The sequence below is a fragment of the Macrotis lagotis genome, chromosome X, assembly GCF_037893015.1.
Source record: "Macrotis lagotis isolate mMagLag1 chromosome X, bilby.v1.9.chrom.fasta, whole genome shotgun sequence".
Classification (NCBI taxonomy): domain Eukaryota; kingdom Metazoa; phylum Chordata; class Mammalia; order Peramelemorphia; family Peramelidae; genus Macrotis; species Macrotis lagotis.
The window spans coordinates 133,234,381-133,262,049 of record NC_133666.1 but is presented as its reverse complement, the minus strand read 5'-3'; the positions used below and the strand labels follow the sequence as shown (position 1 = coordinate 133,262,049).

Below are 27,669 nucleotides of genomic sequence, written 5' to 3'. Positions count from 1 at the left end.
CTTTGAAAGTTGCTTCCATTGAAAAATCAATAACCCTGCAGTCAACCTTTGAAACACAGGTAATTGGGTTCTCATTTGACAGACCTACATACATATTATCACTGAGCTTATACTCAAAGTCTCTCAAGCAGGAGGACCTGCTCAGGCTTGTACTTTTCTTACACTGAGATGGTCTTCAAGAGCACCAGGTTAAAAAGATAGTGTCTGAAAATGAGTTTGGAATCTCTGAAACTTAAAATGTAAGAATGGTCAGGCTCCTATCACAGCTGATGTATACCCAGCAATACTGTTAAGATGATATTTTCTAGGAGTCTTACAAATCTAAACAAGCGTGCTGTTAATTGAAAAGGAAGAGAAAATTGCATATTATTGTAGATGTAGATACATCCATTAATCTAGCTGCCATAGATAGTGACTATTTAAGAATAGCAGTTGGGACACCCAGAGTTCATGGATATGAGTAGCTAGGTGGCACAATGAATAGAGCAACAGTCTTGAAGTCAGGAGGACCTGAATTCAAATCTAGTTTCAGATACTTAGTAATTACCTAGCTGTGTGACCTTGGGCAAGTCATTCAACCCCATTGCCTTACCAAAAAAAAAAAAAAGCCCAGAGTTCTTGGGAGACAAAATCCAACAAAAAAAGCTAATAATAAAATCTGTGCCCTCAAATATCTATACATAAGTATAGAGAACATATGACAAACAAGCAAGACTAATTAGAGATCTTAACACAGAGGAACAAATTTGACCTGTTAAATATCACTGATCCATTTTAGGCTATTACTCTGGAAGGGTAAACCTTATTCAAAAGAAAAAAAAAATAGAAATATGGAGGAAGCAGCTAAATGGCAGCAGTGGATAGAGCATTGGCCCTGGAGTCAGGTAGACCTGAGTTCAAATCTGGAATGTTTGGGCAAGTCACTTAACCCCATTGCCTTGCAAAAAAAAAAAAAGATATGGGGAAGAAAAGCAATTGAAGAGAAAGAAATATTTAGAAGTCATACTTATGTAAGGAAATACAGAAAGCAGAGCAGGGAAGATCATGGAGAGCTTTTGGAGAGGTAAAGATCTCTAGAGACCAAAATAGAAAATATGTAGTCATGGAGTTATTGCAAAGCCTTGGAATTAAAAATAAATGAGAAACTCAGGAAACAGATTATATAATCCTGGCACAAGACTAGATAGAGTTGTGGGGGGGGGGGGACTACAGTTTTCTGAATATCTGCTCAAATTCTCTTTCTCACATAAACAGCACAACTAAAATTTTCTTGACTTAATATCCTTCAAAAGGTGGAAGAAGCAACGAAGAGGGAATTCTATTCTAGGTGAATCTGCTTCTCACCAGTAACAGGAAACAGGTTGTTTGAGTGAAAGTGCTGTGACTACTCCATCTGGGAGTCCATGAGAGAGGAGAAGAAAGCCAGGCATAGCCTTGCCCACATGCTAAATTTTCACCACCAGATTTTTATACTCTTCTAAGAAATAGATATTAGATAATGTGAGTTAAAATTGTATTGGAAAGTCATGCCAGGAAAGTTGGCCCTTGAGAGTGAAACTCCGAAGACAGAGAGAAATCATTCCAGTGAGGAGGAAAAATGGGAGTTGTTTAAAGAGATCAAGGGGGCAGCTAGGTGGCGCAGTGAATAGAGCACCAGCCTTGGAGTCAGGAGTACCTGGATTCAAATCCGACCTCAGACACTTAATAATTACCTAGCTGTGTAGCCTTGGGCAAGCCACTTAACTATATTGCCTTGAAAAATCTAAAAAAGTAAAAAATAAAAAAAACATAAAGAGATCAATATAAATTTGTAGCAAACTCACCAGTCAGAAGGTGTCAGAAAGGACAGATAATGAAGGATTAATAAAAAATGGTGCCATCCTAGAAATATCATGTCAGGAGAGCTATAGTTTAGAATAAGCCTGAAGTTTGCCAGAAACATGAAAGACAACCATGGGGGGTTTGTTTGTTTGTTTAGGTACATTGGGAAAAGAAGCAGATCAAAAAAAAAGGGGGATAGAGCTGCAGCTTGATGTTGACTAAAATCCCAGTGTTTACAAAAAAGAAGGCAATGCTTCTTAATTCTTAATTTTACTTTTGTTCTCTCTGCCAAGGAGAACAATCTTTGGACTAGAAAGGATGGAATAAAAATGAGTATAGAGAATTAAAACCCAAGATAAGTGAGGTGCTAGTAAAAGAATACCTAGCTGCTATTATTAAATGCTTTCTTTTAGATAGGCACTGTGTTAAGTACAGGAGATGCAAAAAAAAAAAAAAAGGATTAAAAACATCTTCCCTACCCTCAAAGGAGCTCATATTCTAATGAGGGAAACAATATACAAGCAAGTCTGTATATTCAACATCTATGGTTTTTATATTATTGAGAAATCTCAGAGGGAAGACACTACTAGAAATAGTTCACTCTTGAGCAGGGACATGACATGATCAGAGGTACATTTTAGGAATAATTATTGGGTAGTTAAATGGAGAAAAAAATGAATACAGGAACCTATTAGAAAGCTGGCATAAGTAAGAGGTAATGAGGACCTAAGCCAAAATGACTTGTGAATGAAGAGAAGACTTAGATCAATTCATAGGCATTTGTTAAGCACCTACAGGAGCTGCTAGGTATTAGTGATTTGTGAGTTGTACTAGGCATCAAGGATACACATTCAAAGTTTATAACGGAAATTGTGGAGTTAGAATTGACAAGGTTTAGTGGTGAGGGAAGAAAGTTCTAGTCAGAACAAGATTGTGAAACTTGCTGATGGAAGAATGGTGGTCCCCTCAACAGAAATAGAGAAGTTGGGAGAAGGGATGAGTTTATATAGGAGAAATATTGAAATTCATTTTGGATATGCTGAGTGTAAAATTCCTACAAATTGGGATACTAAATCATTGTTGGTGGAATTGTGAGCTGAGCCAACCTTTTCGGAGAGCAGTCTGGAAGTATACTCAAAGAGTTATTAAACTATCCGAACCCTTTGAGCCAGGTTTACTACTACTTGGTCTATTTCCAAAGATCATTAAAGAAAAAGGAAAAGAATCTGTATATTCTAAAATATTTACAGCAACTCTTTTTTGTGATGGCAAAGAACAAGAAATTGCAGGGATGCCCATCAACTGTGAAATGATTGAAAAAGTTGTGATTGTGATAGAATAATACTGTACTAAGAAATGATAAGCGTAATGATTTCAGAAAAGCATGGAAAGACTTGCATGAAATAATAAAGAACAAAATGAGCAGAACACAATAACAGAAATATTGTTTTAAGAATGATTTTGAGTGAATAAATTATCTATTATAAATAGCCAAATTAACTATAAAGGTTATATGAAGAACATTATCTGCATCCAGAGAAAGAACTGATAAATAGAAGTGTATATATATATATAGAATAATTTACATACATGTATCCTACTTGTCTGTAAAGGTGGCCATTTATTTGATGGGCAGCGAGGGGTCCCCTTGGGGAGGGAAGAAGAAAAAAGAAATTTACATAGTAATTCTGTTATATATTTGAACATAGTATATTTGTACATAGTAGTTTGTTGTTTCATGTACAATCATCTTTTTTATTGCTCTTTTTTGTTTTTTTATTTTCTATTTGTAATTTAAGTTATTCAAATGACTCTTAGAAAAAAAATTAACTGAAAATTTATCACCTGAATTAGCTGCTTTTGGAACTACAACACTTGAAACAAGAGGTAGATAAAAACATATTCTCAACCTACTTTCACAGAGGGAAACTGGCAAGGAGACAAGAGGCCAGATGGCTGTTTGGAAAAAGGTTGGGGCAGGGGTGGGGATAGAGATAAAGGTAAGGGCGTGACGTAAAAAGCTGAAGGCAAGGAAGGCCAGAATCATGACTTCACATTGCCTAAGTCTCTCTTTCAGACTTAACTTTGGTCTCACACAAGTTCTGTCTTGAAGCCCCTGGAGATTCAAGGAAATGCTTGCCTTGTTCCATGAATTAAAAATGAAAGAAATTTAAAAAAAAAAGAAATTCCTCCAAGACATCCAGGTGAGGATATTTGGTAGTTATTTGGCAACACTGTATTAGAGTTCAAAAAAGTGACTTGGACTGGATATCCAGATTTGGGAATGAATTTTTGTGAGATGCTTTTTGAATTGATGGTAGCAAATGAGAATATAGAGAAAAAGCACACAGAGCATGCCAAGGGAGGGGGCAGGGGTAATATACACAATTAGTGAGATGATAATCTATTGAGGAGAACTGAGAACTAGGAATCAGACAAGCAGAAGTACATGAATTTGATTTGAGTGAGGAAATGCTGTCCTAAATTTCCAGCCTCACTTTCTCCTCCAGAGCCCATCTGGGTCCAGTGGCCAGATATGAATCAGGATGACTGGAGATGGGCCTGGATGCAAGGCAGTCAGGGTTAAGTGACTTGCCCTGGGTTGCACAGCTAGTTAGTGTCAAGTGTCTGTGGTTGGATTCGAGGTCCCATTCTCCTGACTTCCAAGGCCAGTGCTCTATCTACTGTGCCACCTAGCTGCCCCTAGAGATAGAAGTAAGATTTGGATAGTGAGTTACATTGAGCTTATCTCATAAAGAAACCTATTCCTTCATGCCAATAGGGAATTTATGTATTCAATAAGCATCAAACTTCTCAGTTGGGGAAAGATTTGAAAATGAACCTCATTGTATCTCTCTTCAGAATATTCCATGGAACTAACTGATAGACTATAGTTTTGAATTTCTAAATATCTGGTTTCAAAGAGCTCTTTGCACCTCCTCTAAAGGTGGAATTCTGGATAAGATTGTCCAGGGAGAAAGAAAGGGCTATCTGGATCTTCAGAAAGACCAGGGAAAATCCCTCCCCCCCATCCTATTCCCCAGTCTTCTTACCTCTCTGGAAGTTCAAAAGACTTCTAAACTTCTTCAGATATATTCATTGTTTCCTCTTCAATACAGAGGAAAATCAGGTTCCGATATTATCACCCCCACCAGCTTCCCCTTTATTAGTTCTTTCATGTTTCCTGTTTTTTATGAGATTATTTCTCCTTTAACCTGTTCCTACTGAATATTGTTTTTTAGAATCAACTCATCCTATACAATTCAGCCCCAACCTTTCTTTGAAACAACCTTAATAATAACAGTTTTAAGAATTCTCTTATAATAATGATAATAGTGCCTTATAATTAGTCTTTAATGATTTCTTATATTTTTTCTGAATCTTTTATATTGAATTTTCTAGCAAATTCTAGTTATTTTATTATAAATACCTAAAAGACTTTCATTCAGGATTTTCTTTTTTTTCATTCAGGATCATACTCAACTTAGTGCATACTAGGTTGGCAGTTTGAGGTTCAATCATCTTTTTCTTGTATATGTTTTGGAAATGCAAAAAATCCTTTATTCCATAAATTAAAAAGAAAATTATTAAAAATTTTTCAAGAAAGAATAGGAAGAAAAATAAGCCAATACCACTCTCCAGCTTTAGAGCAAGTGGATATAAAAGTTGCCAGCATAGTACATTTTCTTGGTAGTCCTAAGTATTAGCTTTTTAGGAGCCAAATATGTTATTCTCTATGGGATTACAGAGCTAGCACACACTGTTCCAGCTTCTGAATTCATGGAGAGGAATTAATCTTTCCCTCCCAAAGAAACTTTCTTTGACCTAGTCGTGGAAGCAGAAAACTATGCAAAATAATGGCAGTATTGTTGACCTCAGAGGGTCTTAAGTAGAGTCATCAGAACAAGAAAATAAAGCAAACATCAAGAGGTCTTAAGAGTAGAAATGAGAGTTTTGAGCAGTTTAGACTAGATTCCTCTCCCCAGTGCTATCAGAGTTTTAGTAGCAGTTGTAAAGAAAATCTGGTGTCCTGTCTTTTTTATATATTGAACTAATGTTAATGTCCCATAATGATCCATCTGTGAGGGTGTGTCTGAAGAAAAATCCATGCTTGTCCAATAATAGTAATCATACCTCAGATTTTTGTATAACACCTCACTTATCCTGAGGTCACTTATCTGGCAACCCTTCAACCATCTGGAAAGGAGCCAAGAGCAAAAGAAGGGTCCTAGTCAAAACTGATGTCACAAAGGCAGTGTTTTCTAATTCATACACTTTACTTAGAAAAGAGGCTCTCAATCCTTCACTATTCACTTATTTTTCATACCTCATAACAAGCTAGGGCATCTGATTTCTCAATCAAATAAAGATAGGAAGCAAACATTAAAAGGAGATGGGAAAAGGCACCTCTAGAAATAGAGAGATGCTGACAGCAGTGAGACATGATTCAAGGCAACTAAAGAAGAAACAGAAAAACCATAAAAGAAAACTTCAAAAAGCACAGCAGTCTAAGAAGCAAATATGCCTCTACAGCTCAGCTGAACCTGAGGACAACACAATACACTGATAAGACCCATAAGTTTGTTAAAGAATAAGAGCCCTAGGAGTGGCTAGGTGGTGTAGTGGATAAAGCACTGGCCTAGAGTCAGAAGTACCTGGGTTCAAATCCAGTCTCAGACACTTAATAATTACCTAGCTGTGTGGCCTTGGGCAAGCCACTTAACCCCATTTGCCTTGCAAAAAAAAAACCTAAAAAGAATAGAGCCCTAAAGTCAAGAAGACCTGGGATCAAATCTCATTTCCTGATAGGTACTAGTTAGATGACCCTGGACAAGTCACTTTGCCTAGCTAAGCCTCAGTTTTCTCCTCTGTAAAATGGGAATCACCATACCTTTAGGACCTCCCTCCCTCCCTGACAGGCTCAAATGAGAAAATCTATATAAAAGGTTTTGAAAATATTAAATGTCAGATCATTGTTATTATTACTGGGGGATACCACAGTGTCCAGATAAGTAACTAGCCAAATAATTAAAGGAAAGAGAGAGCACAAGCAGCTGGAGAGTGGGGGTGAGGAAGTGGGAGGTGATTTCTGTGGGAGTGGCTTATGGGAACACAGAGTTAAATGATGAGGCATCAAGTCAGGGCAGCAACTTTTAGTCTCATTTGTTTGAGACCAAACTTCATGATGGGATTTAATATGAAATAAGTTAGCTGGAGCCAAGCAGTCTGAGATGCTGAGTGGGCTGAGAATACTTGGTCCTTCTCCCTGCCGGTCCCCCATCTTCTTCTAGTATCATCTTGACAGGGAAGAATGGAGCACTATTTAGGAATCAAGTAGTCCTAATAGAGCTCTTTATTCCCAGGGATCTTTAAAACATCATTCTGAATGACAACAGCCTCCCATCATAAACCATTATAAAAAAACATCAAATTTCTGGGCCCCTCATTAGGGAAAGAGTGGCCACAGGAAAGTGACATCATGAAAGGATGCATGAAGGCAACAAGGTGAACATCAAATCATGAAAGGATGCATGAAGGCAACAAGGTGAACATCAAAAAGTCACCAGTCCACCGACAGCTCTAGAGTGTGTGCCAGACAACAGGGAGACCCCTTCCTCAGGGCAAACCAAAGCTATGGAACTGTCTACACAGGACATAAGACTTAGCTATCTGAGCTGCCTTGTGCACAGGTTCCATGGACATCATCTGGAGAGGCAGCAGAACTGGGAATTAGAACCAAATCCTTGCTGTGATCCTCCCATTTATAATATGACTTTGGATATGGTATCTCATTTCTTTGACCTCAATTTCCTTGTTAGAAACAAGAACCATTCTAGAAGAATAAGGTAGTTGAACTAGGTGGACCTCAATGTGCCAGGATGTTTTTTGATTCTCATAAGCCCTGATAACAGAGATAGCATAATTCCCCTTATTTCTTGGCTCTTTCACACAGTCCTCCCCAACAATTCTGAAATTATAATCAACCCCCTGTCTTGTTGCTGCTTCAAATCATATTTATGAGGTGAAGAGGAGCAGTTCTGTTATAATTTGGAAATAGTTTGTAGGATGGGAATTTAATGCTCCACACTGACAAATGTTTGTGATACAGTGTTTTTTGTTGTTTTGTTTTTTATAGTTCAGTCATTTCAGTCATGTCTAACTCTCCCTGACTCCATTTGAGATTTTCTTAGCATTTCTTCTCAGTTCATTTTGCATATAAGGAAACTGAGGCAAACAGGGTTAAGTGATTTGTCCAGGGTCATACAGCTAGTATGTGTCTTTGAGGCCAGTTTTGAATTAAGATCTTCCTGACTCCAGTTCTGGCACTGCATCCACTGAGCCACCTAGCCAGATGATCTATTAGCTAAAGTCTATCAGATTTCCCTTCCCTTTGTAGGGAATTACAACTAACTCCTTAAAATAAAACTTCCTAAAATAAAAAAGGAAAGATTTACCCAACTCTCTCTTTTTTTCCCCTAGTCATTTCCTCTAAAGAAATTAGGAGTTTTCTTTGGTGAAATAAAATCCAGGAAATGAAACATTATATTAAATGGAAACAACATTCAGCTGTGACTGAAGGGGGGGAAGGGAATGGAATCTTATCAAACAGCGCCATTTCATCATTTCTACATTTTTTAGAAAGATCGAGAACAGGAGATCTACAGAGCCTTTACCTTTCAATCTCCTGGCTCTAGTCATAGCCCTTAATAATAATGACTTTCATATTATTTAAACAAAATGCCCTGTATTTGATAAAGCCAGAAATTAGGGAACACTCTAATTCACAATTGTTCGTCCTGTTATTGTGAGCTTCACTCCTACAGTAACCAGGTGGCTGGACCATGTGAAGTCCCTTAAAAAACCATGATCCTCAAAAAAGGCTTTCAGGACTATATATCTCTAATTATGAATTATTTCCTTTAAAAAAAATCCCCCTTTTTATAGGTTCTTACTCTCTTAACTATTTCCTGGGAATGGCATTCCCCATTTTTGGCATCTCTGTGTGATCATGGAGATTATCTGTGCACTCTAGAATGCCATACCAGCCCTTCATTTAGTTTAATCTTATTTTGAATCTAAGAATTGCCATACTGGATCAAGCCCATGGTCCATACATATTCCATTTCTGACAAGGGCACTGCAGGATTTGTCTTGGAAAGGGCACCCATTGACCTCTATGTCTAACACATGTCATAACTTAAAACCTGAAAAATTAGGAGTCACCGCCAAAGCATCTTAACCTCCTTTAGCAGTCAAACTTCTCGGGATCCTATTCATGTTTTCAAATTGCTCAACTACTTTTGAATAACGAATGTTATAGTTCACTTTCCACAGAGGGAAATAGGGCTCTTTGGACTTTGATCAGTTGTATCTCTCTAGCTGGGGCTCTGTGGTGCCTGGGTGCCAGGACTCCTGTATACTCACAGCTTGTTTTTGAATTTAGCAGACCAAAAAGTTGTAGTTCAAGGATGAGTCCAAATTAACGCTAGCTCTTCATGTGCCTTTCACAGTTTTATAGACTTTATCATGTTTTCTCTCATCTCACTGGACAGATTAGTCTGATTTCATCCAATATCTCATTATGTCCTTAAATATAGTGCCCAGAATGTATAGTGTTCAGCTGTATGGGCAACCTCAGCTTTCTTGGGTCTATTTTACCTCTCCGGGCTAGTTTCCTGATCTGTCAAATGGGAATATAGTGTCTGGTCCACCTACACACAGGGTTGTTACGAGGACCAAAAGGAAAAGTGAAAAGAAAAGCTTTCTGTAAATGGAAGGTGTTATTATTATCACTGCTGATAATGGTTCACATTTTATAGTCCTGTGTAACATGTATCATCCTTATTTAATGAATTGTAATAGGGTTTGACCAACTGCTTGGTGTCAGAGGCAAGATTCAAACCTGAGTCTCCTGACTCCAAGTTCAGTCCTCCTAATTATGACCCTAAACCCGTCTTCTTGAAAACTCACGTTCATATAGCATTTTAAAATTTATGTGGTACTTTTCTGGTGGTTATAGTAGTGGTACAATGGTTAGAATGCCAAGCCTGGAGTCAAGAAGACTTGAGTTCAGATCCAGCCTCAAACTTTCATTTGATGTTCGACTCTAGGCAAGTCACTTAACATCTGCCTGCCTTCATCTCCTTGACTATAAATGGGAATAATAACAATACCTAGCTCACAGTGTTGTTGTGAGGTTAAAATGAGATCGTATTTGTAAAACTCGCAGTGTGATACTAGAACATACTAGACATTTAATAAATACTTATTCCCTCTTCCTGGTTATCTTCTTTCTTGCTTAGCACTAAGTACTGCTACAGCTAACTACTGCTGCTAATACCTATGCTAATCACTACTATCACACACCCCCACCCCCACCCCCATCCTTTTCTGGAGATTATTTTTCCTATGGCCTAGTAAATCCAGGGAAGCCTGGTTATTCTTTGATCAGAAACCTCAACTATTTCTAACTAACCTCAACTAGATCATAGTCGAGAGAAAAGCAATAACAAAAAGAAAGGGGCCCCAAAGTTGCCACAATAGCTGTTGCAAAGAACTACTTGGATCCTCATTACTCTTACATTAAACAAAGCTCTAACAAGCTTGGTTATCTGGTATCTAAACCCACAGCAGCCTTGAAGCAGCAGCATATTAAAGACTGGGAGAGGGTTTCTGGAGACAGGCAGGCATCATATTGTCAGCAAGAAATGAGAGAGGACGGACATTGGACAGGAGACAAATAAATTCTAAAAACAGATGTAAGACCTCCTCAAGCACAATGGCCTAAGTCCACTGATTATAGGAACACTCTGTCCTCAACAACTCAGTTCCCTTTACCTCCTGTGACCCCTGTGGATTCTACTGTGCTATATACCATGGCATGATATCTGCTCTTCCCAATAATTCTCATTCATCAAGAAAAAATTACATCACGTGTATTATATTTTATTAACAAAGGTAAGGAAGTGTGTAAATATACTTCAGGAAAATTTCTGTCCTAAATTCTTCATTTAAATTATTGACACTTGAAGAAGTAAACTTCAGTTACCTTTGTCTTGGCCCTGTGGGGTGACCCAAGTCCAGAGGGATTTGGTAAGACCTGATTCACTGCCTTTATAGCCCTAAGCTAAAAAAGACAAAAGGAAAAAGGGCACCTTTGCTGAAATTCCCCTGCATTTGGCTTCCCAGTCTGGTAGGGAATCCCTAGTCCAGAACCCTTGCTGTAGTAACCAGTTATATTGGTCCTTTTTGGTTTTGTGATCTGCAGACACCACTGTATCCACTTTCCTGAGGGTTCCTAGTTGACCCATCTTGCCTCTCACAAAGCTTAGCACCCCAAAAAGGTATACCTTCTTTTGTCTTATTGATATTTTTTTGTTTATAAATCATATTCATTCTGAATATCTCTCCTTCCTTCCTTGACATAGCAGGCCTTTTACTTGTAGCAAAAGTTAAATACACACACACACACACACACACACACACACACACACACACACACACAGAGTTCATCAAAATAAACCAATTCATTGATCTTTCCTGACTACAAATATCCTTTCTGACTATTGTATAGTCCCTGATCTATCTAAGCAAAGGACTAAGCTTAGTCATTATAATTATAATTTTGCTCCATTTATTATTATTTCTTTTTATGCAGTTATTGTAATTGTATATATTGTTTGTCTGGTTCTACAGTCTTCACCCTCCACAGGTTCATACATCTTTCCAGATTTTTCTGAATTCTTCATATTAATTGTTTCTTATAGTAATATTCTGTTGTATTTTTGTATGACAATTCACTTAGTCATTTAGAAACTGGCTAGTACCAACTTCGCTTCTACTTATTTGCTATCAAACCACAACAAAAACTACTGCTGTGAATATTTTGGTGTATATGAAATTTTTCCATCAAAGACAGTAGCATTTGTCTTTAAAGTACATATTAACAATGTTATGATAAAAAGTATGTTCATTTTGATCAAACTTGTTTTGCAATTCCACATTGGGCAGTTTGCTTCTGAAGAATCTAATTTCATTGTATTTCCAATCATTATTATATAAATGGTTGCATCATTGTACTTTTGTGTAACTTTATTCTGAATTCCCTACTCTTCAGTATCTTTGAATTTGCCCCCCTTTCAATGGTCAGTTTTCAAATTGTCTTTGTCTAGATGATGCAGTGTGATCATGGGATAGTACAGAAGAAAGAATGTTAAGTTAGAGGGCCTAGATTTCAAAGTCCTCTCAGCTACTTACTACCTGTGTGACTTTAGGCAAGTTATTTAGTCTCCCCCCCCATGCCTCAGTTGCCTCATTTGCTAAACATAGGGTTGTGCTGGCTCACCTGTAATGTTTCTTCTGGCTCTAGTTTTTTAACTATGACTTGTGATAGCAGCATCCCTTGCCTGTTCATGTCAGCTCAAAAACTGGCTTCATTCCATCTAATTAACATTACCCATTGGGTAGTAGGTATAGGTACTTCACCTGCTTTTGTGAATATCCAAGCTATAAATTTTGATTCTATCCCTATCTGAACTCCTTTTAAACATCAAGAAATAACTTTTTTAGCCCTTTTAATTTTCCTAACTATGCATGAATCCCATACCAGTAGCTAGTCACATAATCAACCATTTGCAAAGAAATTTGATATTGTGGTTGATTCTAGATTATTCATATTGACAAAAGGAAGAGTAAGTATTGATTAACTCCCAAATCTATTATACTTGACTTTGGAATGCAGGCAGGAAAAATCTTTAAAAAACACTTCCTTGGCCTTGCCCTTTTCTAGACCTTTCCCCTTAAAATGTGTTCAATCCATAACCAATATCAAACATATTTTTGGAATACTGGATATTATTTGCAGGGAGGTCCATTCATGGATCTTTCTTAAAAATGATTCTAAGTCATCATCTTTTACTATCTACCCCACTCCCTACAAGTAACCTGAGCCCCTCTAGATGAAGCCACACACTCCTGGATCCTGTTTTCTACATCTTGGCAGCCAGTGACATGAAGAACAGCTCCTGGGCTCATGCCAATGTTTTCATAACCTCGGATTGTCCTGCTTACAGACTATGGTGCAGCTGTTGCTGGCTTGTTATTTTAGTAGGATTAGTGACTTCTTGATGGGGTGATTGAGGTTCTTTCCCTCTGTGGTGTAACATGTTCTGCCACATAGGCTGGGGAAATCTCATTACAAATGATTGTTCCTCTATTAGTTGTATTTTTGGACTTCCTGCCTGTTTCAGGATGGGGAGTAGAATGTTAAAACTAGATGAGACCTTAGAAAGACCATTGGCCCCTAGTCAGGCTTCCTTTATTTCTTAGATTAGGAAACAAAATTCTATCAACAAGTGTTTGCCAATGTCACATAAACAGTTGGAGGTAGTACTAGGACTGGACCCCTTTCATGGGTCTCCTGACCCCTTTCATAGACCCTTACCCTCAAAATATGTTTAATCCCTAGCCAAGTTAAAACATATTTTGGGAATACTGGATATTATTTGATTTTCCTCTCCACTTCATTGCCTCCCAATATATTATCTTTTTATCTATCTAGATTGTCATGAGAAATCAATCTTTATAGAAGGAAAGTCATCATAGAAAGTGAGGAGAGGGAAGATGGGGAGAGAGAGATGAAAGAAAGGAGGAGAGAGAAGAAGAAATAGCAGTAGTACTCAGAGAGAAAGATGATCAAAACTATTAGATTAGAAAGCTGCATTACCAGTGTTAAGGAGACCCTTGATTTCTAACCCAGGTTAGTACTCCCAGTGAACCATTGCCCAATCTGCTCTATCTGTTGAAGCCATTAACTACTTCCCATGGAATGATGCATCTAGGCAATTCTCTGCAGGAGCAGCAGGGGCTCTGGATGTACTAGAAAGAGAACCAGGAGTTTGGGCTATATCAGGCTTGTGTATAAAAGAAGTATTCAAAATGAATGAAATAACCACTTCATTCAGATCCTAGTTGCAGAATATTTTGAAATTATGATTTGGTTCCAGTTCATTAGTTTTAGAAAATTCCTTGATTTGTTTCAAATTTAGAATGATTTGCTAGGTGAATATTTTTTTAAAAAATGTAAGATTTCTATACAGTTTAAAAGAAATATATTTGTGTATTTTTATAAACATATATATGTGCATATATTAGGGCTAACTGGATGGATGGAGGGAGGGAAGGAGGGAGGGAGGGAGGGAGGGAGGGATCTGGTTGGTTTTTGTATCACCCTATTACCTGGTTCAGTGTGATATCATCCCCTGGTGTGAACAGGAGTCCCTGGGTCATTTTGGCAGGCTTAGGCAGCAAACTATGTAGTCTTCACTCCTGGTAACATTGACCTTCGATTGCCACCTGCTCACATCAAGGGTTTAAACCAAACCAACAAAGCTCCCCAAAGGGGAACAAAGAACACTAATTATCTGGAACCTAACAGTTATTTTTCCAGTTCTACATCTCCTGTTGCTGCTAGACATTCCTACTTGGATGTTCCACTATCCTCTCAATTTCCACATGTTCAAAACCAAGCTTATTATCATTATTCTTCCTGAATCAGGTCCCTATTCCTATTAAGAATCATAAAATCTCAGATTTGCAAAGAATATTGTTAGATATCCTACAATCCAACCTTCCTCCCAGTACAGGAATCTTTTTCCATAACACCTATAACAGGTGGTCCTCCCAACCTGAACTTAAACACTTCCAGTGATGGGAAGCTGTCACTTTTTTATTGCTCAATTCATTTTAACTTTTGGGAAGTTCTTTCTTAAACTAAAATTTTCCCCACTTACTCAAATACTCTGTTGGAGGGTAGAATATGAACTTTGAATCATGGATCATCAGCCCTACAAATGTCAGTGACCTTTATTCTTCATATTAGAATACATTGCAAAAGACCTGATGGCAGGAATTACGTTATCGACTTCTCTTATAGCATCTTTTGCTTAATTTCAGTCAAGCAAGTAAGCATTTATTAAGACTACTATATATATCAAGTACTTTGGTAAGAAGACAAAAGATCCTGACCTCAGTAAGCTTGCATTTCAGCAGGATACCCCATGTCCATATATAAGTACATATAGAATATACTACAGAAAGAATACAAGGTAATTTTTGAAGGGAGAACACTAAAATGCAACCCTGAAACAGAAAATTCTCTAAGCAATTTAACCTATACTATTCTAATTTTTTTTTTAGTCAGATCAGGGACATTCCATTTAGGTCTAAAAACCACTTTGGCCACCCCTAATCCCCATTGATGAGTGCCTCCTATGGATCAGTATATCTCAGCTAGCCAAGCTGTGCTCCGCTTTCCTTTCTGACCAACTTCTTCTCATCAACAACACTGTTGCTAAGCAGGTCTCTCCCTAACTCCCACCTCCCTTTTCCTTTTCTGGAACCAAAATCAAATCAATACAACCAATGTCACCAGAAAGAGTATGGTAGTCTACTCTCCTTTGACTTCACTCACTGTAACCTATCAAACCAAAATACCACTCTCTGTCTAGCATTTGTGTTGTGTTACATTAGAATAGCAGTGCTCAAAGTGTTGTCTAGCAAATCCCTGGGGGGTCTTTTGAGATCCTTTCTGAGGGTCTCTGAAGTCAAAAACATTTTCATAATAATACTTTGATGTTATTTGCCAATTAAAATACTCCTCCCTTTTCCAACTATATATCTATGTAAGGCTGAATTTTCTTCATACACTTCAACCACAACAATGCATTGTAACAGATTGAAAGCAGAAGCATATATGAGAATCCAGCTGTCTTCTGTTAAACCAGACATTAAAGAGATTTGCAAAAATATGTAAAATAGTTCCACTTTTCTCACTAATAATTTTTTTTCATTTTGGAAAATACAGCTATTTTATAAGAATTATTATTATTGGGGGCAGCTAGGTGGCATAGTGGATAAAGCCCCCCCCTGGAGTCAGTAGTACCTGGGTTCAAATCCGATCTCAGACACTTAATAATTACCTAGCTGTGTGGCCTTGGGCAAGCCACTTAACCCTGTTTGCCTTGCAAAAGCCTAAAACACAAAACAACAACAAAAAAAGAATTATTATTATTTTATTTTATTTAAGGCAATGCCCAAGATCATACAGCTAGGCGATTATTACTAAGTGTCTGAGGCTGGATTTGAAAGAATTATTATTTATGTAAATATAGTAGGTTTACTGTTATTTTGAAATTAATTAATACTTTTAAAACATCAGCTTCATTTCTAATGTGGTAAATGATGATATAGTTCATATAATCAAAAACTCTGGTATCCTCAATAATTTTTAAGAGTGTAAAGGAGTCCTGAGACCAAAGATTTGAGAAACCACTGCATTAAAAGCTTAGTGGGTGCAAAAGCTCTCTTCTCTTTGTTTTTGTATGTAAACCCATCTCTCGAAACTTGGCTCATAATAAGTGCTTAAAAAATGTTTTTCACCATTCATTCATTTATCCATTCAGTCAGTGATCCTAAGCTTTATTAGAGGAGTTTAAAATCAAGGGAGCCTAAAAAAGCCATTATAGACTAAATGGTCAGTGGTGATTTCACTGAAATTCTCCTGAGATGCGCTTTGGCTGCTATATCCTTTAAGCACAATATATACATACATATATATATATATATATATATATATATATATATATATATATATATATGTCAGTCACTCAGAATGCATGAATACAAACAGTTTTACTTGGGTACAAAGATGTCTCAGTTATAACCTGCCCCTATCCTTGACTGGGCTCATGTCTCTAAGCATTTTGATTGACAGCAAATATTTAGAGATTGTATAGTCAGGGGAGAGAGAGGACAGAAGACCTGAGTGACTATAGGTCGGCATATCCTTCCACCATCTTGGTGGAACAAAGACAGCAAAAAATCTGAAACTTATCAAGTCAAGCTTCACAGTTTCCAGAAGGAAATAGAATGTTACCAAGAATTACCTGAGGAACAGACAGGGGTGGGGAAACACTAACTGAGTGCAGAGCTTTGTGTTAGTACAGAAGAATAATGCATGGTGCCTGAGTGTGAGAAAATTTCCAATCTGATGGAACAGAACAGATCTAATGCCACATTTGTGTCCCAGTGAAATCAGATTAAAGAAAGACTCCAATGCTTGCTAACTGTTTGACCTTGGGCAAGTTACTTAGCCCTTATATATAAAATGACTGGGAATAGGTGAACTCAATGACCTCTTCGTACTCTAATGTTCTATGTGGGGAAGAAGGCCAGGTTCAAGTGGATGGGGGAAGTAAATTTGAAGATGTAGGAGGGATAGTGGGTAAGTGTATCTAACAATGTGCATTTTAAATATCCCAAAATTCTCATTTCTAAAAACTTTAGGGTGAGCTGTATTCTAACCAGCTTTGACTTATACTGAACAAACTTCTGGTAGCCTCTGGGAACTGCAGTTTAATCTAACATACTCACATGTTTGTAACATGCAGACAAATGAGAACATTGTGATAGTAGCCTTCCACTGAAGCTGAAGGAGTGAAGGATGATGTAGGTATGTGTATGTATGTAGGTAACTATACAAATATATACATTTATACACATACATATATTTGTAGTGAAAATTAAGAAATTAAGAAAATTAAGAAAAATTAAGGGAAAAAATAAGAAAATTTAAGAAAAATGGCAAAAACTTAGAGAAAACTGCTTTCCCTTTTCTGTCTGGATTTCCAGCTGGGTTTATGAATACTTCTTGAGTAGGAAAGTTAAGGAGTAGTTCTTTCCTATTACTAATTAATACTTGGCTGAGTTGGTTTCTGATTGATTGTTGACACTAGAGAAACTCCAATCTGTCTCTGGTCCCAGGCATGGAGAACAAAATGACTTTGGTCATGGAACCCACTTCTCTTTCCTCCTCCTCCTCAACAAATATACACATATAGAGATAAACACAATACATATATATAAACACATAGAGACACATACACAATGCTCTGTAAGCTTCTACTTTTTGAGATTTACTTGGGATGATCAGAGATTAAATAACTTGCCACATTATGTGTCAGAAGCAGAATGTGAATCAAGGTTGTCCACATTCTGAGACACACTCTATACTGTATAAAAACCTTTTAATGGTAAACTACTTACTAAGGGGCAGGGGGGGGGATGTTGAAACAGTTGGAATGGGGCTGGGTTGGGAGCACCTGACCTGGTGTCTTCCTGACTTTGACCAGTTCAAATTCATCCTCAGGTGCTTACTAGCTCTATGACCCAGGGCAGATAATGTAATCTATTTGCCTCAGTTTCCTCATCTGTGTAGCACTTGCCTCCTAGAGTTGTTTTAGAGATTCAAGATAATAATTAGAAAGCACTCAGAATACTGTCTGATCAGAATGTGTACCAGAAACCTTAAGCATCAAGCAAATACCACTTTATTATAAAACAGACATCCTAATTAAACTTTATTCCCCACATGTACATTTAAACTTCAGTTTTTGGTGAGTTATCTCTAATCATTCAGTAATTTCAAACTTTCAGCTTCCTGTCCCTCAAGGAAAAAAAATTTTTCTGGTTCTATGTTTCATACTTTCCTACTATATCCCCCTTTACAGATAATCTTCCCCCAAAATAGGGGAAAATAATGTGTTATTGCATTCACAATTCTATTCCCTACACTCCCTCTCTGGCCCTCAGAGTTTCACTTGCTTGGTTGTTTGTTCATTTACTCAACAAATAGTTATCAAACACAAGGTGTGCTCAAAACATTTTGTTCAATACTGTGCAGCATACAGTTACACAATATGCAGCCCCTTCCACAAGGACTCAAGCATTTACATAGAGCTTTAAAGTTTGAAAAGTGACTTACAAATGTTAGATAATTTGATCCTCACAACAACCCTGGGACATGAGTGCTATTGTAATCCCCATTTTACAGTTGGAGAAACTGAGGCAGATAGCAGTTAACTTGCCTAGAATCACAGAACTAGTAAGAACTAGTAAGTGTCTGAGTCTGAATATGAACTCAGGCCTTCCTAGTTCCAGGTCCAATGCTCCATCCATTATGTCGCTTTATTTCTGTATCAGTTCAGAGGAGTAATGGTGCACTTCCAACAGGAAAATATATATATAAAATCTTCATGGCACAGTTAGTGTGTGGGAAACAGATTTTGAATATTGGAGGACAGGAGGGTTACAGAATTGTACTACTTAGAATTAATTCTGTTTTTAGGTGCCTGCGGGTTCTAGGGTCAAACTTAGACAGGGAGACCCCTTGACTCCCTAATTGACCCAATAAGTTGTCCTGGGTGGTATTGCATATACCCATGAGGTAATATTACCTGAAAGATGTGATCAATATCTGTCATCATTTGTGATCAATGCAATTCTGAATCCCCAGGGAAAAAAAACCCAACACAGAAAAGAACATATTCAAGGAAAAGTTGAAGGTCCCAAGTTCTACATGTGGGTAGAAAGGCAAAAAGTGAAGTGCTTTTGAGAATGTGAGTTGGGGTGGTTATGGGTGCAGGGGTGGGTGCATGTGTAGGGCATGAGTTGTGTCACAGTAATAACCTACAGCTGATGTAAGTTCCATCCCGTGCTACATGACTAATTCATCTTCTTTTCTAACCATATAGTTCCTCCATAATATCTTTTCTACAACTTCTTAGGTATCAATCATCATTGGCAATTTTTATATTTAAAAAAACTGTTTAGAATTTATGTGGGGACAGAGCAAGGAAGAAACAGATAAGTAATTTTGAATTATCAAATGATGAAAATATTCTGCTGATGTTGAAATAAATGGAGAATTCTGTTTGGTGATTAACCAGTTTCTGGTTTGGAAGGGGGATTTCTTTTAACCCAAGTAAAAAATTAAGATGCTCTATAGTTTGTAAAGGAAGACTGTTGGGTTCCATAACATTACTTGCTACTGACTTACTTTTTCAAAAGACTTTTTCCAGAGACGTCTAAAAATATTTTTCTGTGCACATTTCCCAAGAATTAAACTGCCAATACCTCCTGTGAATGCATTCTAATGTGTATCAGCTTGGACAAAGTTCTCTCCCTAATTAAACAATCAACAGATATTTGTTTAGTGCTGATTTTTTGCTGTTATGCTCTCTCTACTTTGGGGGCTGAGGGAATAATGATAGCTGTGATTCCTGCTCTTAAGGAATTTAAAGTCTGGCTGGATAGACACACCAAGTAAACAGAAAAAATTATAGAATAATTTGTGCACATAATCCAGTGCTTGTTGTAGTAGAACCTAGGTGTACTAAAGGAATTGAGAGGAAAAGGATGTAAGTGAGGGCTAGAAGGAAGACATAATGGAAGAGTTAGCACTTTAGCTTCACTTTGAAGGATGCATAGAAATAGGATAGGCTGAGAGGAGAGCATGAGTTAAGGATGGGAAGGAAGGACAGAGGTGGGAAATGTATATACCTTGTTCTTAGGATTAGCCTATTGGAGGAGGATAGGAGACACATCTAATGTTACAAGCACACTATGAATTCTGCAGGGGCAAAAAAAAAAAAGTAAATCATCTGACATCCTAGCAATCAAACTTGTTTTCTATTAGCCAGCACTTCAACACATCTACTGTGGAGTGCAGTGATGATTGCCTTTCATAATAATGATTCCAAGGCCCAGAAAGATACAGAAGTAGTTTCTGAATTATTGAAGACAAAGAAAATTCTTTTTGTAGTTTTAGCATTAGGCTCATTTCATGGAATTTATCAGAATGGACCTCAGAGTCTCTCTGACCCAGAATCCCTACTCCGAACCCAGAATCCCTACTCCAATATGCTAGACAAGTGGTACCCAGACAATCCTAGAAGGGCTGAAATGAGACAATCTACCACCTACCAAAGTAGCCCTTTACACCTTGGATTAGCTCTAATTATTGGGAAATGTCTCCTTATACCAGGCCTTAATTTTCCTCCATAACTTCGATTGATTATTTCTAGCACTACTATATTCAAAGACCAATTTGAACAAATCTAATCCCTCTTCTGGGTCAGGGGTGGGGTGGGGGGACAGACATGGTGGGGGTAGTACTAGATGGCACAGTAAATAGAGTGCCAGGCCTGGAGTCAGGAAGATCTGATTTCAGATTTGACCTGAGATACTTACTAGCTATATGACCCTTGGCAAGTCACTAAACCCTGTTTGCTTCAGTTTCCTCATCTGCTGGAGAAGGAAATAGCAAACCCTCCAGTATCTTTGCCAAGGAAACCTTATAAAGGGGTCACAAAGAGTCAGTCACAACTTAAGTCAACTAAACGACAAAAATCCCTCTTCCACATGACAGCTCTTCATATTTTTAAAGATATATATACCATACTTTTTCTCCCCTGCCCCTAGGATAAATAACCCTAGTTCCTTTAACTGATCTTTTTGTGGCATTGGACTTAAGGCTCCTCATGTTGTAGACACCCTTCAGATGTCCTTCCTAAAATGTGCTATATCTAAGTTCTAAGACTATATCATTTGCTTAGCTGCCATATCACATCATCAACAAATATTAAGCTTTCAAGTCTACCTTAATCCAGAAAGATCTAAAATCCCATCATCTTTTTTTCAGATGATGGGGCATCTTGTGATGCCTTCTCCTTCCATACTTGTGAAGGTAATTTTTTAACCCAAAGATAAGACTTGTTATTCCTTTTAAATTCTATCTTATTAGACTTAGTCTAGCATTCTAGCCTGTTTGAAATCTTTTTAAATCTTGACTTTGTGTCAACCAATGTGTTAACTATTCTTCTGCTCTTTGTCATCTTGAAATTTGATAAGTATGTCTTCTGTACCTTTATTCCAAGCTGTTGATAAAAATATTCAGCACCAGAAGGTCAAGCATACATAGATTATGCTCTCCATTGGCAACTGCCTCTCAAGTTGATATTGTGCATTAAACTATTATTTGACCTTTAAACAAGATCTAAATATGTTTAACTGAACTAACATCTAGACCATATCCGCCCATAATTTCCAAGAGTAGCCCGAGAAACTTTGTCATTTTTTTTTTACTAAAGTAATAATAGCATTTGTATCATGCTTCAGGGTTTGCTGAACATTTGATATATTGTCACCATTGTTTCTGATACCATACTATGAATTAGGTGCTATAATTGTACCCATTTTACACATGTGGAAACCAAGACAGAAAGAGGTTATGGAAACTGCCCAGGTTGCTACAGGTATTAAGTGTCTGAGACAGAATGCACCACCTACCTAGTTGCCTTTTAAAAAATCTAGATAAATCATTATGTTATATTTTCATAAACTGCATGTTTACTAATCCTCAGAAATTAGGTTAGTCTAGCATGGCCTATCCTTTATAAAGCCATGCTGACTCTTAGTGATCCTTATTTGCTTTTTCTAGATAATAATTAATCCCTTACTGAGATTTTGTAGCATTTTACTAGGAAATGAAGTCAAACTCACCATCTTTTATTGTAGTTATATATAGCTTTTAAAGAAAATAGACAATATGTTACATACACACACATGCATATAACTAAATTTAAAACAATATTGGGTTAATCATAACTTTATATTCTCCATGATGATGAATGGAGTTTATTTTATTTCAGTACAGAATTATTGGTTACCCTTAACCTGGTTTAGCCCATCTGCTGAGGTGGTTTTACTGGACCAAGCACAGATTCCTTGGATGCTGAAGACTTCCTTCTGATTTGACTTTGAATGATTGACTGCTTTTTGGGATCAACCATTCAGCCATTCCCATATCTGCTTAACTGTACTGTTATCTAGGCCACACTTCTTTATCTTGTCTATAGGAGACTTTATTATAAAAGTTAATTATATCTTTACCAGTCCCTAATTTCTCCCACAGCATCTCTCACTGCTACAACCCTTTCTCTCTATTCACACAGCTACTATCAAAGGTACCTAAAATTACCTAGAATATTGCAACAATTTTTTTTTTAGATTTTTCAAGGCAATGGGGTTAAGTGGCTTGCCCATGGCTAGGTATTTATTAAGTGTCTGAAGTCAGATTTGAACCCAGGTACTCCTGACTCCAAGGCCGGTGCTCTATTCACTACACCACCTAGCCACCCCACAACAATCTTCTAATTGGTCTCTCTGCCTCCAGTCTCTTTTGATCAGTCCTCCTCACTGCTACCAGCATGATTTTTCTTTGTTTGAATTGAGGCAACTACATATCTGACCATGTCACTTCTCTGGTCAATAAATTCTCCTATTGCTTCTGGGTTCAAATATATACTGTTCTGTTTATCTTTTAATATGTTTCATAATTATATCACAGCAACCTACCTTTCTAACTTCATTGGATATTACTAGCCTCCCATTCTCTACAATTGACCTAGACTGGTCTTCTGTGACCTTCTGTCTCCCTTAGCTGCCATTTCTGTGCCTTTACAATAGCTGTTATAGTGTCTATACATACGTGTGTGTATATGTGTGTGTGTGTATATATATATATATAAAATATATACATAAATATGCTATATAAACTATAAGTGATTTATACATAAAACATATATATGAAGCACATTCCCTCCCCTCCTATAACCCAGAGTCCCCTTTTTCTCAGTCACCATCTTCTACATGAAGCCTTTCCTTATCTCCCACCTGTTAATGCCTTCCCTCTCAAACTACTTTTTCTTTAACTACTTTGTGTTTATTTATATTTATTCTTTCATATTTGTTCTTGATTTACTTCTATATTTCCTTATTGTACCCCTGAATAGAATTATTTCACACTATCTCCCCAGTAATTTACACTGTGCCTGGAATTCAATAGTAAACACTTCTTGGTGGATAGATTGATTGATTTAATGGAACTATCAAAAATGAAATAAGTTAATTTGATGAGACCTTTTTTTGAAGCCAGACTGATTCTTTTTTGGGAGGGGGGGGGGTGAGAGTTATTTTGTTTTACTTTGAGTTTGTTAACAAGTAAATTTTTTTCTTATTGTGAGCTTAAACATCAACAAATATGATCAATGAACACTTCAATAAAATACAAAAAGGATTGCATAGAAACTAAATATAGTTTTAACAGAATATTAAAATTAAGACAGCAATAACAAAACTATCCTGTCTCTCTATGAACTTTCTTCTTGCCATTTATAATGTCTCATTATTATTATTATTATTACTTCTTTTTTCAAGATCTTCTCTAACCATCATTGTAAAGATATATATTAGAACATGCATCAGCAAACTGTACTACATCTAACCCCAGCTAAGAATGGTTTTTACATTTTTAAGTAAAGCTTTATTGTATTTAAAACAAAAAAAAAATTTTAATTCCTAGGTAGTTTGCCACTTCTTTCTAGAATTTTACCAAGGAATCATGATCAAGTCGAAGACTTATAGTTTTCAAACTCCATTCTCTTTCCTTGTTTGAAAATTAGGGTGTTTCCTCCTCTTTTCCAGTCTTGTAGGACTTCACATTCTTCCCATTATTTCCTAAATCATTGGCTAAAACTCAACAATCCCTTCTTACTGATTCTTTCAGTACCTTCAGATATAAAGTGTCTAGGTCAGGTGACTTGAGCTTGTGTTCTCATTCTCCTTTCTTATCTTAGTTATCATTTTTATTCAGCTCTTTCCAGTCCAAAGATAAATATTTTTGTGGTATCTTTACCTTCTCTGCTATTATTTATCACTGTCCTATCTACCCCAAGCAATTTTCTACCCAACAACAAGAGAGATGGGGACTAAATTTGGGATGTCACTTACAAAGAGAACTGCTGCATGAGAAATCTGCCACTACAGATCAGCTCTGGCTCTGCAATGTATACTCTTAGAGCTCCAGGAGCTTAGTGAATTTCCCAAAGTCACCCAACCATTCTTTGGAAGAGGCAGAACTGAGCTCCCAGTCCTAAGGCTAACTGCCTCTTCACTATTACATGCCACCTCTCTCCCAACATAATATTAAAATTATTTTTTGTTATTCAGTTTCCCTCACTTGTCTCAGCACATTCAGAACCTTAACCCTCCTGATTCAATTCTAGGTTGTAGTTGTGAGACCTTTGGCAGCTCACTTCAACCTCAAATCATCTCTAAAATGGGTATAATACCCTGAAGAGATGATGAAAAAGGGTAAAAACATCACTTGTACAAAAATATTCATAGCAGCCCTGTTTGTAGTGGCAAAGAATTGGAAATGAAGTAAATGTCCTTCAGTTGGGAAATGGCTTAGCAAACTGTGTTGTGTGTGTGTGTGTGTGTGTGTGTGTGTGTGTGTGTGTGTGATAGAACACTATTGTTCTATTAGAAACCGGGAGGGATGAGAATTCAGGGAAGCCTGGAGGTATTTTCATGAACTGATGAAGAGTGAGATGAGCAGAACCAGAAAAACACTGTACACCCTAACAGCAACATGGGGGCGATGATCAACCTTGATGGACTCGCTCATTCCATCAGTGCAACAATCAGGGACAATTTGGGGCTGTCTGCAATGGAGAATACCATCTGTATCCAGAGAAACAACTGTGGAGTTTGAACAAAGACCAAGGATTATTACCTTTAATTTAGGGGAAAAAACCCTAATATCTTATTGTCTGATCTTGCTGTCTCTTATACTTTATGTTTCTTCCTTAAGGATATGATTTCTCTCTTATCACATTCAATTTGGATCAGTGTAAACCATGGAAACAATGTAAAGATTAGCAAATTGCCTTTGTGGGGGGGGGGGGGAGTAAGATCAGGGCAAAAATTGTAAAACTCAGAATAAACAAAATCTTTAAAAAATAAATAAAATGGGTATAATAATGCCCTTACTTGAATCACCAGGCTGTTGTGAGGATCAAATGAATTAATAATATATAAGAGATTGCTTTGGAAATTGGTAAGGACTCTGCCCCTTGTTACCAGCAGAATGATTGTGACTAAACAATCTAAGACCAAACCATTTTCAGTTCAGGGTAACTCCAAAGTCTCTTCCAGAGATGTCTTATAAATCAGTCTCCTGTTCTGTCTAAGGGTTCAAGAGATACTAACAAGCAGAGTATCAGGATTGGGAATTTATGATAGCAAATCTGAAATTGGTGTTGTTTAGGAGAACAGAGAAATTGATTTAGAAAGAATGAAAGTGAAAAAAGTCTAATTACTATAGTGATCAAAAAAGCTATGGGCATAAGGGCATATGAAACAAAAATACAATTGATCAAATGCTAAAAGGGTCTTTGAAATCCAACTAGTGGAAGGTGAAAGGTTAGGAACCTTTGTCTCTCTCAAAAATGATGATGGATCTAAGTACTCAGAGCTATGAATCTAGGTTTCTAGGAATAGAGATGAGTTGGTTGGTGAGTCTTACATATGAGACAAACTTACTTTTAGCAATGGATTATTATTCCTCAGGCAGCTCCAGAGGCAAGAAAAGAATGTTGACAAAAGCTGATTTCTATCAGAATTTCTTTCAGCGCACAGGGCTGACCAAAAATGAGGTAAAGCTTGACAGAGACTTCACCGCAGACTGGTTCAGATCTATCAAGTTTCCTTCAGAATCTTGCTATATACAGTTAGCTGACTGGTCCACCAGGCTTCAGTGACCCTATTTGGCCTGCTATCTTTCCTGTCATGGTCAATACCTGTAGCATTCCTATGGAGCACCAGCCAGTCCTAAAAATGTCATGATGGAGAGTATCCCCTGCATCCACTACTAGAACTGTTAGGTGAATGGGTGGAGAAACAGACAGCAAGAAGTTAAAAGAAACAGAAGGGAAGAAGGGAGATGGGATGAAAAAATGGAGGAGAAACACCTTGAGAGACAAGAATACCAGAAAATGGATAAGGAAAAGAGATAAGGGAAGACCTTTAAAAATGAAGAAAAGGGGAATTTACATGAAAAAAAGATGAGAAGGGGAGAGGCAGTAAATCCTAGCTGATGGGAGGGATTGCCATTTCCTGCTGCCTCATTATGCCAGAGTAAGATTGTCCTCTCTACTGTTAGACTGTTTACAAAGCCTTGGGAGGGGGCCATATTCATGGGATGTATCATAGACCCAAAAGTTGATAGAGATCTGGCTATTCCTGGGAGTTTCCATTTTTTTGGCCCCTATGCCAGCAGATTGTCCCCTGCAACCTCTTGTCTCCCAGGAAGCCCTATAATTTGTGCTTTTGTTTTCTTTCCCCAATGGTGCCCTGATCTAATGTTCACCTTTATTAGGGAATCAATTCTCTGGGTACACTGGGTACTACTTATTTTTTCCATAACTTGTTAATAATAAATTATTAGTTTCATGGTGGCTTTTGGCCAAATGTATTAACGTCCTACTCTGAAATTGCAAAATAAATTACTTCATAATGAATACTTGTTGATTTGGTGTAACTGAAGGGATTTGATTTGACTTTGTCTGTAGGATTGTGTGTTTTTGTGTCTGTTTATGTAACATTAAATATAAAGCACAAATTCCTTCCACCTAGAAGTATGTTGACAAAAGTGAAGTTCAAAATCTTGATCTAGGCTTTTAGAACTTATCTTAAGAATGTTCCTTCATATCTTTGCTAAGACATCTTTAAGGTCATATCCTTACACTATGTGAATATAAATAGGCTTGTTCACTGATTTGTTCAATATTATAGTCAACCCTGGATTACTCACAATTGCTCTCTGCTCTCTCCAAAATTACCAGCATTCTCTTAATTGACAAATCTAATAGTCTTTTCTTTTCTCAACTTATCCTTCTCAGTCTTTCTGTTGCCTTTGATCACCCTTTCTTCTTTGATACTCTGCTCTCTGAGTTTTCAGGACACTATTTTCTTCTTTAATAAGAGGAGAACTTGGAGAGAGAAGCCTACTTTATCTTCAGTCTATTCTACTGGTTCATTATCTATGTCCCAAAATATTGTCCTAGCCCTTCTTCTCTACTCTGAAATTGAGAATCTCCATTTCAT

At 37.2% G+C, this 27,669-nt stretch overlaps 1 protein-coding gene across 8 annotated transcripts in view; it reads left to right on the top strand.

Annotated features, from left to right (window-relative positions):
* CHLSN (cholesin) overlaps positions 1-27,669 on the top strand; it is a 382,075-nt gene that overhangs the window by 279,337 nt on the left and 75,069 nt on the right. The gene's annotated exons all lie outside the window — the stretch shown is intronic.